The 13,014-nt window shown below is 37.7% G+C and overlaps 1 long non-coding RNA gene across 2 annotated transcripts; it reads right to left on the bottom strand.

The window, feature by feature from the left end:
- Window positions 1-6,395: 6,395 nt before the first annotated feature.
- On the bottom strand, window positions 6,396-12,801 carry LOC130459044 (uncharacterized). Of its 2 annotated transcripts, none has more exons than XR_008918321.1 (4): window positions 12,660-12,801; window positions 10,349-10,432; window positions 7,576-7,784; window positions 6,396-6,783 (listed from the first exon to the last, which is right to left on the bottom strand). It is a non-coding gene; the product is annotated as an uncharacterized LOC130459044 (long non-coding RNA). The 2 variants fall into 2 exon arrangements; XR_008918322.1 differs by having other exon boundaries at window positions 6,396-6,742; window positions 12,660-12,800.
- Window positions 12,802-13,014: the final 213 nt, after the last annotated feature.

Below are 13,014 nucleotides of genomic sequence, written 5' to 3'. Positions count from 1 at the left end.
CCCCCTGCTGTCTCACAATTACCAATCCATGAAGGAAGCAATCACAGAACCATTATTACTTCCAGGTTAGAACTATTAAAAACAAACAAACAAAAAACTCTTGCCTGGGAGGGGGGAGGAAAAGAAAATGAATCATGTAAACATGGAAAAGTATTTAAAATAATAAATAATAATTAAAAAAACTTAAGACCCAGCTTTTGGGACAAAAATCCACTATTTGACAAAAACTGCTGGGAAAGTTGGAAGACAATATGGGAGAGATTAGGTTTAGATCAACATCTCATACCATACACCAAGATAAACTCAGAATGGGTGAGTGACTTGAATATAAAGAATGAAACTATAAGTAAATTAGGTGAACACAAAATAGTATACTTGTCAGATCTTTGGGAAAGGAAAGATTTTTAGACCAAGGAAGAGTAGGAAAAAATTACAAAATGTAAAATAAATAATTTTGATTATAATAAATTAAAAAGGTTTTGTACAAATAAAACTAATGCAACTAAAATTAGAAGGAAAGAAACAAATTGTGAAAAATCTTCATAACAAAACTCTGACAAAGGTCTAATTACTCAAATTTATAAAGAGCTAAATCAATTGTACAAAAAAATCAAGTCATTCCCCAATTGATAAATGAGGAAGGGACATGAATAGGTAATTTTCAGATAAAGAAATCAAAACTATCAATAAACATGAAAAAATGTTCTAAATCTCTTGTAATCAGAGAAATGCAAATCAAAACAACTCTGAGTATCACCTCACACCTAGCAGATTACTTAACATGACAGCAAAGGAAAGTAATAAATGCTGGAGGGGATGTGGCAAAATTGGGACATTAATGTATTGCTGGTGGAGTTGTGAATTGACCCAACCATTCTGGAGGGCAATTTGGAACTATGTCCAAAGGACACTAAAAGACTGTCTGCCCTTTGGTCCAGCCAGAGCACTGCTGGGTTTGTACCCCAAAATGATAAGGAAAAAGACTTGTATAAGAATATTCATAGATGCGCTCTTTGTGGTGGCCAAAAACTGGAAAATGAAGGGATGCCCTTCAATTGGGGAATGGCTAAACAAATTGTGGTATCTGTGGTAGTATTGTGCTCAAAGAAACAATGAACTGGAGGAATTCCACATGAACTGGAATGACCTCCAGGAATTGATGCAGAGTAAAAGGAGCAGAACCAGGAGAACATTGTACACAGACTGGTACACTGTGGTACAATTGAATGTAATTGACTTCTCTATACTAGCAGCAATGCAATGATCCAAGACATTTCTGAAAGTCTTATGAGAAAGAACACTATCCACATTCAGAGGAAAATCTGTGGGAATAGAAACACAGAAGAAAAACAACTGCTTGATCACATGTGTCAATGGGGATATGATTGGGGTTATAAACCCTAAATGATCACCCTAGTGCAAATATCAATAATATGGAAATAGGTCTTAACCAAAGACACATGTAAAACCCAATGGAATTGTGTGTCGGATATGGGAGGGGGTTGGGAGGAGAGGAGGGAAAGAACATGATTTTTGTAATCCTGGAAAAATGCTCTAAATTAATCAATCAAATAAAAAAAAACTCTTACCTTTTGTCTTAGTATTGTCAACTTGGAAAAACACAGAACCACTAATAGTCAGAAAAACCAAGTCTTTAATCAGGAAAGAGATAGGTCCAATATAATTACAGACCCAAGCACCAAAATCCACATGAAGTTAAAACCCTGGGGCTCTGGGGGCAATATCCCTGAGAGAATGCACTGCTTGAGATGATTCTCCAAAGAAGAGAACCTGGGGATGTTTTTATGCCTTTGAGGAACTCAGGACATCAAACCTATATAGACAGGTTGTAAGCAAAGAGGTCATACACAGCCAGAGCCTGGGGTATTAGGGAGTGGTCTACTTACAATACCTACTAAAAGGATGGTTCCTGCACAGGTGTTGGTCTTCTGAAGATCTCTGTTACAATGGGGGAAACTTCTAAGACTAAAAGTACTTAACATTTGATTAGGTGGGCTAGCCCCACCTAAGCTGGGATCATCAGGTACTTTAAAGTCTATAGTTCAGTCTGAAATGGATGAGTCTGGGAATTCCCTTGGAGTGAGTTCTCAAGGGACAGGGGCAGAATTGGGGTCTTCAGATTTCTAATTGACCAAATCTGTACTAAGTATCTGTTCCAAGGCAAAGGAGAAGTAAGGACTAGGCAATTGGGGTTAAGTAATTTGCCCAGGGCCACACATCTGATATGAACCCAGAACCTCTTATCTCTAGGCCTGACTGTCTACCTAGCTACCCCCATGTGTAGCTATTAAAAGAGCAACAATAGCCTTTCATGGCATCTTCCAAGGCTGGCTGATTGTATCACGACTACACTAAAGATGTATGGTATTCCTGGAAATCTCAATATAAAGGTGCTTTATTTGGACATAAGTCAAACCCAAGATTTGGTTTGGGGAATTTCCAGGAAATTGGAACTCGGGAAACATAAAACAAGAACTTTATTATGTGGCACAGTAAACAGACAAAAGGAAACACACACACACACACACACACACACACACACACACACACACACACTATATGGCAATATAAACAGAGGCTTGTTCCCACAGATGCAAGAAACTAGCTGAGTGAGAGGGAGAGAGCTGTGTTGGGGATAAAACTGAAGTTGGGATTCAGGTAGCTGTGAGATTTAAAATGGTTGAGGTCTTAAACTGTAGTGATTAAAATAGTGGAAGATATAAATTGTGATAGATATAAGAGAGGGTGAGTAAATTTGACCACAGGAATATGTTTCACTACAGTATCTTCGGTTTTAAAATCAAATATAAGGTGGTCGCCAGGGAAATATTCCCAATTATTCAAATACCCAAGTCAATTGAGTTTTATAGAGATTTTAATTAACAATACAATGAGTAATCAAAGAAAGAGAGAGAGAGTAAGAAAGGAATAAGTATGAAGGGCCTCAAGCCAATATGGCCTAGACCTGAGTCTTAAAAGAGAAATCAGTCAGTTTTTTAACACTCACAACAAGGTCTGACTAAACAAGGATACTAGTGACACCAGGCCAGCATCCTTCCTCAAAGAGTCTTCCAGCCAGAGATTGTTTCAAAGGGCCTCTCTCTCAAGAGCCTCCAGAGCTCCTACCCCAGAGGGACAGAGCCCCTCAGAGGAGCTCCTCAAGGAGCTCTCCTCCAGAATGAGAATCAGAAATCAAGACTCCCTTGCTTTTCTCTGAGCTCTTATTTTTAAGGGCAAAATCTCCTATGTCACCTCCCCTAAGTCCTTACATCTACCAATCACTGTAGATGTTTCTAAAGGACCTCCCATTTTGAATTCACAGCTGAGTAGTTTTAATCTCTTTAGTAAGTCAGGAAAAAATGCTGCTGTGTCGACAAATTTCATTAAGAAAAAACCTCTGAATAAGTTATCACCCTTTTAGGTTTAAGTAGTTTAAAAGTTGCCCCACCTATATGGGTACCTAGCATCCCATTGTATCAATTTTAAAAACAGGCATGACTCAAAGAACTTCCTGTCCTTTCCATAAGCATGGGTCAAAGCACTTTCATTGTTCAGCAAGGAGTTTTCTGTCCTAAAGCAGTCTTAAGTAGAGTGGAGTAGGGATATTCCCAAGGCAAGGAGTTTTCACATTCAAGTAGAATTCTCACTATCTGCTAGGGAATTTTTTAAAGTAGAAGATTCACCAATGGGGAAATTTCCAACATTCATAAGTCTGAGAAATTTTAAGGTTTATATAGCAAAATTATATTTTCAAGAATGGGCTTATTGAAAAAAGATCATTGGTGCCAGATACAAGAAAAAGTACTACAATTCAGAGCATATATAGTAGAGTTCTCCAGATTACTTACTGACACTGGAATGGGCACCTTACTCCCAAAACCCAGGCAAACTGTAAGCAGGGAAATTCCTTTGCTCCCTTACATCTTCCTGACTCCTTACCCAAAACATCTGACCCTGAAAGGATTATCCTCCTTAGATCCCCCTTTGGACTTCAGATGGACAGAGAGATATACCTCTCCAGGCTATGTCTTGATATCAAATAAATGGAAAGCTGTTCCTTGGGGGTGGGGAACTAGCATGGATGGAAAGCTGTCCCCTAGAGGTCATCAATTCTGTGGTCTTTATACTCTTCACAACAGTGAAGATGGACTCTAGAGTGGTAAGCACTGAAGCACAGAGTGGGGGTAGGTTTGCCTGAAGGCATAGAGGTGGCCCTCATAGTTTTGAGGACAGATGGAGGTCCTAGATACAACCTGATGGTATCAAGGCATAACCTGAACTATGTCCATCTCAAAACCTAAAGGACAAATCCTCTCTCAGGGTCTTATCAGATGTTTAGGGTTAGTCTTAACAAAGATATAAAGGAGCAAAGGAATTTTCCTGCTTACAGTTTGGCCTAAAATACTTCTATAAATTGGGGGTACAATGCCCCATGCTAGTTGTATCCAGTTGGCAGATGGTTGGAACCAGAACTTGCCCTCACGGTCTCACTGGTACTTCCTGGGTACAAGAAACCTGAGCCAACAGTGGAGCAGAAATCTCTATGGACCAGCAACAACAGGAGAACAGGAGCAGTAGGAGAGGCTTTGAGGATAAACAGGGGGATTCTGAGGAAGAGAGACATAGGAGGACATTTTTAAAAATCAGAGCTCTCATGATCTTGATCTCAGGACACTTGAGAGTAAACCAGGGAGAGGTCAAGAGGAACATCTGCAGGAGGCATCATGATTCTAGATCATCTACCCCCTTCTAATACATCACCTTTTCTTCCCAACTCTGGGAGCCCTCAAGAGGCCCTAGACAAGAAATTGAGCCCTCAGGTTACAGGTTAAAGAAAGAGAAAAAGCAGTAAGAACTAATGAAGAGGCAGTGAGGCACAGTAGATGAATAAAGTGCTAGGCTTGTAGTTGGGAGGACCTGGGATCAAATGTGACCTTAAGAGACTTTCTAGCTATATGACACTGGGCAAGTTACTTAACCTAGATTGTCTAGTCCAGTGATGGTGAACCTATGGAATGGGTTTTGAAGATGGCAAGCAGAGCCCTCTCTATGCAGTTGGCAGTCGCTCTCCCCCCTAGAATATTACTAGAAAGGCAGAGGGACTTGTGCAGAGCTACTCCCCCCTTCCTCTTCACTGAGCCTGATGACATTTTTTTTATATCCCCCATCTCCAGCAGCCCAATGGAAGTGCACAGGAGGGTGAGGTGGGCAGCTCACAGGTGGCAGAGCTGGAGGGGGCCAGGGAGCTTGGGGGCCCCTCCCCTACCCCTCTCTACACTAAGTAATTCCCCACTTCTTCCACCTAGCAGCCTAATGGAAGTGTTTCCTCCCTCCCCTGTGTGGGGTAAGGGTCGGGGCAGGGTTCACCCAACACTGAATGGTGGGAAGGGGCATGGCAGTCAGTCTGGGGTAGGGCCTGGCACTCCATCTCTAAAAGGTTCTCCATTACTGGTATATACCATATGTAACAACATTTTACAAATTGACCAGATCTATTCTACTAATAGAGTAGAACACACACAAATCATATAAATAAATCAGGAATGGTTTGTTCTAAAAACAGTGTGGTTGGTAGAAAGAGCACTAGCTTTGGTGTCTGAGGACCCAGTTTATCCAGATCCCTGCTCTGCAACTCATATGTCTTTGGACAAGTAACAACTTCCCTAGGTCTAGGTGAGTGATGGTGAACCTCTTAGAGATGGAGTGCTAGGCCCCACCCTCACCCTACTCCCCAGACCGCATGCCGTGCCCCTCCCCAACAGACCCTGTACCATGCCCCCCTCCACCAAGGGCTGCATGTGCTCTGCTCCCCCTAAATCAACCCTAAATTTACCATTGGAAATTTTCCACTTATTGCTACTAGTTCTGTACTTATCTATATGCCCAGAGTCATACCATCCATTCCTATTACTTTTATAAAACATTATATATGTTAACTTAGTTTCGTCTTTCCACACATGAAGGGGAGAAGGAAGAGAAGTGTCTATTCTCTTGAGATGGCTATCAAATTAATTATTTTAACTGCCCTACTTTGGATCTCTTCTGGTTCTGTTCATTCTTTAGGCGCAAAGATATGAATTACATGAGTATACAAAGATTCCATTTTATCTTTGATTCTTCTCTACACATGATATTTCATTATAGAATAGAGCTACCCCTACTTTGCTTTCAAAATCCTTCCTAATGATGCCCACTCTTTTGGTCTTTTGGGATTCAGGAAATAGGATTGAGGTCTTCACAAAACAGTCCACAATGACTTCAAGAACATAGCTCATGAGTTTAGAAGGACTAGTCTCTAAAAATGTTAGCTTTTATATACTATCAAATTTAAATTAATGCCCAATTACTCCAAGTTTTATATTTTATAAGATTTATTAGTGATCACTTCAAGTAGAAGAAATAAAAAATAGACGTACAAAGCTTAAGAATGACCATATGAGTAAACTTTCCTCTCCCTCCAGCCTCCACAGCCACATTCTGGGAAGAAGAGAACAAGAGGTGGGGTTACATCAAAGTATATCTTCCCTACCTACACATACAGTTTTCACATTCAGTGTGAGCACATAAATGGGATGCTGGGTAAGAGAGTTCCAAGGAACAAATTCTAATTACACAAAAGCTAATCTGATATTTTTCTGCCCTTTTCATAGCTTTGTGAAGTCTTCTTGTGGTTTATGCCCCGAAGATTGGTATTTCAACATCTAGCAGAGCTTGGTATCTTCTGAAAACAGATATTTAATTGTATAGTCTCATTTAAGATTCCTTTTTTGATGAAGAAAAGAACATGCAAAGAGAATTCATTAACTCTCACTCAGCAGTAAAAGGCCTATGAATCTGTCAGGTATTTCTTACCCCCAAATCAGCTATTTTGACATTTCCCCAGACACAAACTTACATGCCGATTCAGAGAAATAAATACTAATAGTTTTTGGCAAAGAAATGTATTGAGGCTTTTTGAAAGTCTTGAATACTTCATTAAAATTTAAAATGGATTCCAATCTTATCCAAAAACTCTCCTACAGCACATTTAACATTCTTTGTCAGCTAATTCTTTATCTCTAGTTACATTCTAGACTTTAAGTGTAAATCCTGACTCTTCCTGTTCCTCTTACCATTTTTTATGTTTCCAACATAATATTTCTGGTAGAAATAGAATTCTATTAAGACAGAAGCTTCCAATCAGCCCCTTAATTCATTAAGTGAGTATGTACATATTATTTATCACCATTAAGAAGAGGTAGTTTGTTGTCACTGGATAGAGCACAGAAACCAGAGTTAGCAAAATCAGAGTTGAAAGCCAGCCATTAGATACTTAATAGCTGTGTTACCCTGGGCAAGTTACTTAAACTCCATTTGCTTCAATTTTCTCATCTATAAAATGGACATAATAGCAGTCCCTAGCTCCCAGGATTGCTGTGAGGATCCAATGAGATGATATTTGCAAAGTGTTTTTCAAGCCTTAAGGTGCTATAATAAATGTTAGGCATTATTATTATTTAAGTTTTTACAAGAATGCCAATTAGCCTATTTTGTTCAGTTAAGGTATCAGTTTACCTTCTTTGCTTCAGGTTTCCCCATCTTCTGTTCTGGAAGAGAACTAAGAAATTTTGGTGGGTCAGGTCTGTAAAGCCCCACTTTAAATATCCCTCGTTTGGCTCTCTCTCGCCGCTCTTTCATTTTTTGAAGCTGCTTTTGCTTTTTATACTGCTGAAGCATCTCCTTTCGCTGACTCAGCAGTTGGTGTTGACTACTAGAAGTTGACTCTTAAGGCAAAAAAGGAATTAAAAAATGTGAGATACTAAAAAGATTGTCCAGCCCCTTTGAAATCAGACACCATAACTTGATATAAGATTGGTTTGTACAGCTTTGCACTTTAAGTCATCTCTCCCTGTACCATTTTAGAAAGGCTATTTCAAACTTTTTTACATTCTGTCCAAATTCCACTGTCTTAGAGAGCCGAGCCTGCAGTCTGTCAAGATTCAGGGTCCTCTGTCTAGGTGTGGTGGTCAGTCAAATAAGTGGTGAGAGACTAAATCCTCTGTTTAGGCATCACACAGACTTCTGCTATGCACAGGGTTTGCATTTATTTAATAGGTTCAGTGAGTATATACATTTCTGGCACACAATCATTTCTATAGAACCTAACAACAGACACAAGGTCTAAGGAAATAGTCAATGAAACATTGTCGTTATAACAGAAATAAATGAATGACATAAACAGGGTGATCTGGAGGTTAGTTCCTCCTGACCTACTGGACGACCAGCTAGGAGAATCATTGTTGCTTTTGATCAGCTTTCATAATCAATCACATTTACTTAGGAGATGGGTAACAAAGCATTTCATAGCTAGGTATGGGGTAACTTAAAGCAGACCAGAATTGGAATTTTCCTCAATTTCCAAGTTGCATTTTTCTTGTGTTTGAGTCAAGCATCTGGCAAACTTGCCTGGTTATGGTAAACATAATGAATCAATGAAGGGTCTGTATGGGTGATGATCTATGGATTTTAATTCTGTGAATGTCATCTTTTTAGGGTAATAATCTGGGGGTATTGAAATGGGGCATATGTGTGTTAACCCATTTGCTCTTATATTATATTTCTACTGTACTGGGAAGAGAACAATAATCATAACAATTCCATTAGTAAGGGAATTTAGAAGGAGAAGTCACATAGAAGGGTGTTTAGTGGGTGCCTCATCTTTTCTGAAGGCTGTTTTGCAGTCTCCATTTCCCCAGAATGTGACTCTGTCAGACAGTGGGTGTAAGATGGCTTCCCACACACTGTATTCTCAAGTAAGAAAAAAATCAACGTTTTATTGATGATTTTTAAAAAATGAGTTACTATTATACCATCTAACAAACTGCAATCTGACTTATTTACCTTATTTTATTGAAATTACATCCTTCAGTACTTCAATAGCCTCATCTTTTCTAAGACACTATTGTTGAATATCCTCCTTCTTGACATTCTATCTTCCCTCAACTTTCCTGAAACTGTCCTCCAGGTTCCATTGTATCTTTGACCTTCTCTACATTCTTTTCTTCTTGGTCCTGAAATAGTCATGTTGTGCCTGCCTTTCCCAAATTGATCCTACTTACAATTAATTGACTTTGTCTTGAAATTCAGCTGGCCTATAATGAGTTTAGCAACCCATTTCTTTTCCAATCACTATCTATTCTTTTGTTAAGGAAATCTGTTACTTTTAAAGGAACTAGGTGGACACCAGGGAGTTTGGCCTAGTATCTTTATATCATCAAGGATGTTTAGTTTTTATTTAAAGAAGTGTACTCTGACCTTGCAGATGTAGATGGCCTCAAACAATAGACATTTTTCAGCCATAGGATGAGAGAGGGTTGTTGCTATAGCATCATCCCTAATTTCCATTCAATTTTATTTTCTCCTACCTAGAATGATAGCTTTCCCATTTTCTGTACTACCTAAAACTGTAAAAGAAAGCTGCCTCCCTCATTTAGGACCTTAGTTTTGTTGGTGAAGCTGAGATAATATTTATTGATAAAGTCATGTTTTACAGATAGATTGTGCTTTTAACTTTGTGTATCAACCTAACTTATTTTTTAACTGTAAAGTTCCTAATTATAATATTCTCCAAGGTGTAGTCCTTGGCTTTTTGGGGTTTTTTTTTTGTGTGTGTTTCTGTTTATTTTGTGCATATAACACACACACACTTATATAGATACTTTTTCTATATTACATATAATCATACACAGACACTTTTCCTTTGGTGAACTGATTCTGGCTTATGCCATCAAATGTTACTTTAATGTTAATGACTCAAATTTATATTTTTAACCCCTCTATCTTTATCAAATTCTAAGATTAGGTACCCCAGTCTTCAATTACCTGTCCATCTCCATATGGATGGATGTTCCACAAGTACCTTGAATGCAATATTTCCCAAATGGAATTCATTATCAACTTTTCTTTCCAATCTCTCTTCAAATGAGTCCAAATTATTCATTCATATTGCTAGTACCTCTCAATCAACAAAACTTAAAACTTTGAGTAAATCATTGACTCTTCTATTTCTTAAATACCTTATCAAATATCATGTCCTGCATCTGCATAATTTTAAAAATCTTTATCTTTAACATCCAGTAAGTCATTAATAAATATTTTTTGAATTGAATAGAATTCCTATAGGACTGTTAATTTTTTTTTTTTTTAACATCACTCATAGTTAAACTTAAAGGGTTTAAGTGAAATAGCGTTTCAAAGCTCTACCTTCTCCACAAGAAGTGACTAAATTTTAGATCAACTCCTTAAAAAATTTTCAGTTGACTTTCTAGGTACTATAAATTTTACTTACTTGGCATGTCATTGTCTTTTTCTTGAAGGTTTTCATTGGTCTCTTCCAGTTGAGGAAGATTTCTCTCTTCTAGGATTGTGACATCTATTAAGACAAAGTGTCTATAATGTTCATATTTCTTATGTCTGTTTTCCTTCCCAGAAATTGATTTCTGGTGTGCCACTTTGGTTTTTATCATTTCTGTGTTTGCATCATTTGTAACACATTGGAACTGATGAAGATGCTATTCTATTAAAAAAACAACAACAATCCTCCTAATTCCTGGATAAACACAGAAAAAAATTACTGAGATCTAAGTTTTATGTTCTATAATCTTATGGTATTTGAAAACTTAATTATACCCAATTTTTAAAACCTTCTCAAATTATAACATGTAGTTTGTTTTTCCTTGTTTATAATTCCTTTTATGTTAGTATCACTGATAAAAAAAATTGGTGAAAAAATAGAAAAAAATAGAAATCAGATCAATATTGGGGATAGGTTTGAATTGATGAAGCTTTAAAAAATTTTTTTAAGCTTGAGAAAATTGAAAAGGAAAAAAGTAGCTGAAAATTGGTGAGAAAGGCACAGTTGGCCACAAAGTTTTGGGTGATTATGGTTCAGGAAATGCTAAATGGGTTCACTGACAATTAAAAAAACAGTGGCAAAAAGAGTCTGTTTCCACATGTGGCATTTACATCCATTTAATGGTTTGGTTACACACTCTTCCAGATTAAATAGCTCTATTGCTCCTTCACCCTTCCCTTATATGACAGAATTGAAACATTCAAGCTTATTAATTTTAAGAGGTTTCTGACCAGGTAATTGAAGGCAAGGAGGGCCAAAACTTTTGCTTCTCTGGTTATAGACCTTGGGCTTCTGAGTTCAGTATCAAATGACTGGGAGAGGGATGGGGAGAGGAATTAAGTTGAATACTAAGAGAATTGTCATTGAAACTGTGATGAAACCAGTGTCAGAAAACAACTGAGCATCAGTTATATATACTGGGGACATGAAAGTTTTAACAAACTGTCTTTAAGGAAATTATACTCCATTTGGGAGAAAAAATGAATGTAAGCTTCATATTGTGGTGGCCCTAGAAAGCCTCATTCTTCCTTCCCATCAAGGAGATCCTATTTCACTCTGCATGACATATCCAGAGCTGACCTTCTGACATACTCGTTATAAGATGCAGAGTGAAAAACTTGGCAACTCACTGTCGCCTTTAAATGTTTTAAAACTATAATTCCTTATGATCCTGGGCAAGTCACTTAATTCCAAAAGCCTAGCCTTATAACTGATACTTAATGTTATTTCTAAGACAAAAGGTAAGAGTTTTAAAAACATAATTTCCAATTTTTATTTTTTTTGTTGGAGATAGCTTTAGCTAACCAACACTTTATACTACATATCACAGAATTTTCTCTATTAATAGAATCATCCATCTGCCTAAAAGGAGGCCTTGGGTTCAGCGTTAGCAATGCCTGGGATCTAATTCATTCCAGATCAGATGCTTAGTTTCTGTATGAAGATAGCTAAACTACTTTGCCCCAAAGGCTCAGCTTCCTTAACTGTGAAATGGAGATACCACCATCTGGTAGTTCTGATCTCCAAGAATTGTTGGGGACATTGAAATGAAATTACAGAATGAGTCTGAAATAGTTTCAGAGACTATTATAGTCCAACCACTGTCCCATTATATACTTAAGATAGCATTAAATACTAGTGATTTGTAGAGCAATTTCAGATTTACAAAATACTTTCTTCAACTATCCCAAGAACTAGGCACAGACTTATAAAAGAAGGTTTGAGAGGTGAAATAACAAGCTAGCTGCTAGACAAGAAAAATGCAACCGAACTTAGAAAAGCTTTTTAGAAATCCTCTTCTCAGTCAAGTTCAGTTCAAAAGAGCATTTCAGAAACATATGGGACTGACTATACAAGCTCTGTGATCATAATAAGTAGCAGATCTAAGGCACTTTCTAGTCACCTACATCATCTCTAAAAGAAAGACTCATCATTCCTTGCAAAGACATGAAAGGAAACCTTTTGAAAGAGAAAAAGCAGGGGGAAAAAGAGGAGGAAGAAATTAGAAAATTACTACCTTAAGTACCTGAAAGAAAAAGCTCCAAAAAACTTTCTTGAAAAGAAAAAAATCTTCCTTTCCCCTGTTGCTATCTCTTCAACTTAACAAATGCCCAAGAAATCCAGAACCTGCAAATCACCTACCCTAGGGTTCTCCCTGCTCTTATCTAACTGGGAAGGATGCTTTTAAAGGTTAGGAGTACAGATTACATAATAGAAACTTGTTTTCATCTTGTTTTCCACCTACCTTGCCATATAGCCCACCTTGGACCAGGATTAAGTTCCAGCAGGAAATATCTTGGGATCTTCTCCCTCTAAACATTAAGACCAACCAACAAACTTAACAACCAACAACAAAACCCCTCCTTCTCCTTTATTAATATAACCTGGTTGCAAGCAAGGGAGTTTGGGGAAAGAGAAAAGTAGTGTGAGAGTTGAGGCCCTACACCTGCAAAACTCTAGAGTGCAGCTGCACCAGATTAAAATATATTTGGGAAATGTTTAACAAAATAAATACAACACACAAATAAACATCATTCACCATGGAGAATGTCAATCCACAGGAAACCATTACTATTATATTTGCCATCACTGGTGGGAGT

This window comes from Monodelphis domestica, chromosome 1 (genome assembly GCF_027887165.1).
Source record: "Monodelphis domestica isolate mMonDom1 chromosome 1, mMonDom1.pri, whole genome shotgun sequence".
Lineage (NCBI taxonomy): Eukaryota > Metazoa > Chordata > Mammalia > Didelphimorphia > Didelphidae > Monodelphis > Monodelphis domestica.
This window is presented reverse-complemented; position numbering and strand designations above follow the sequence as displayed.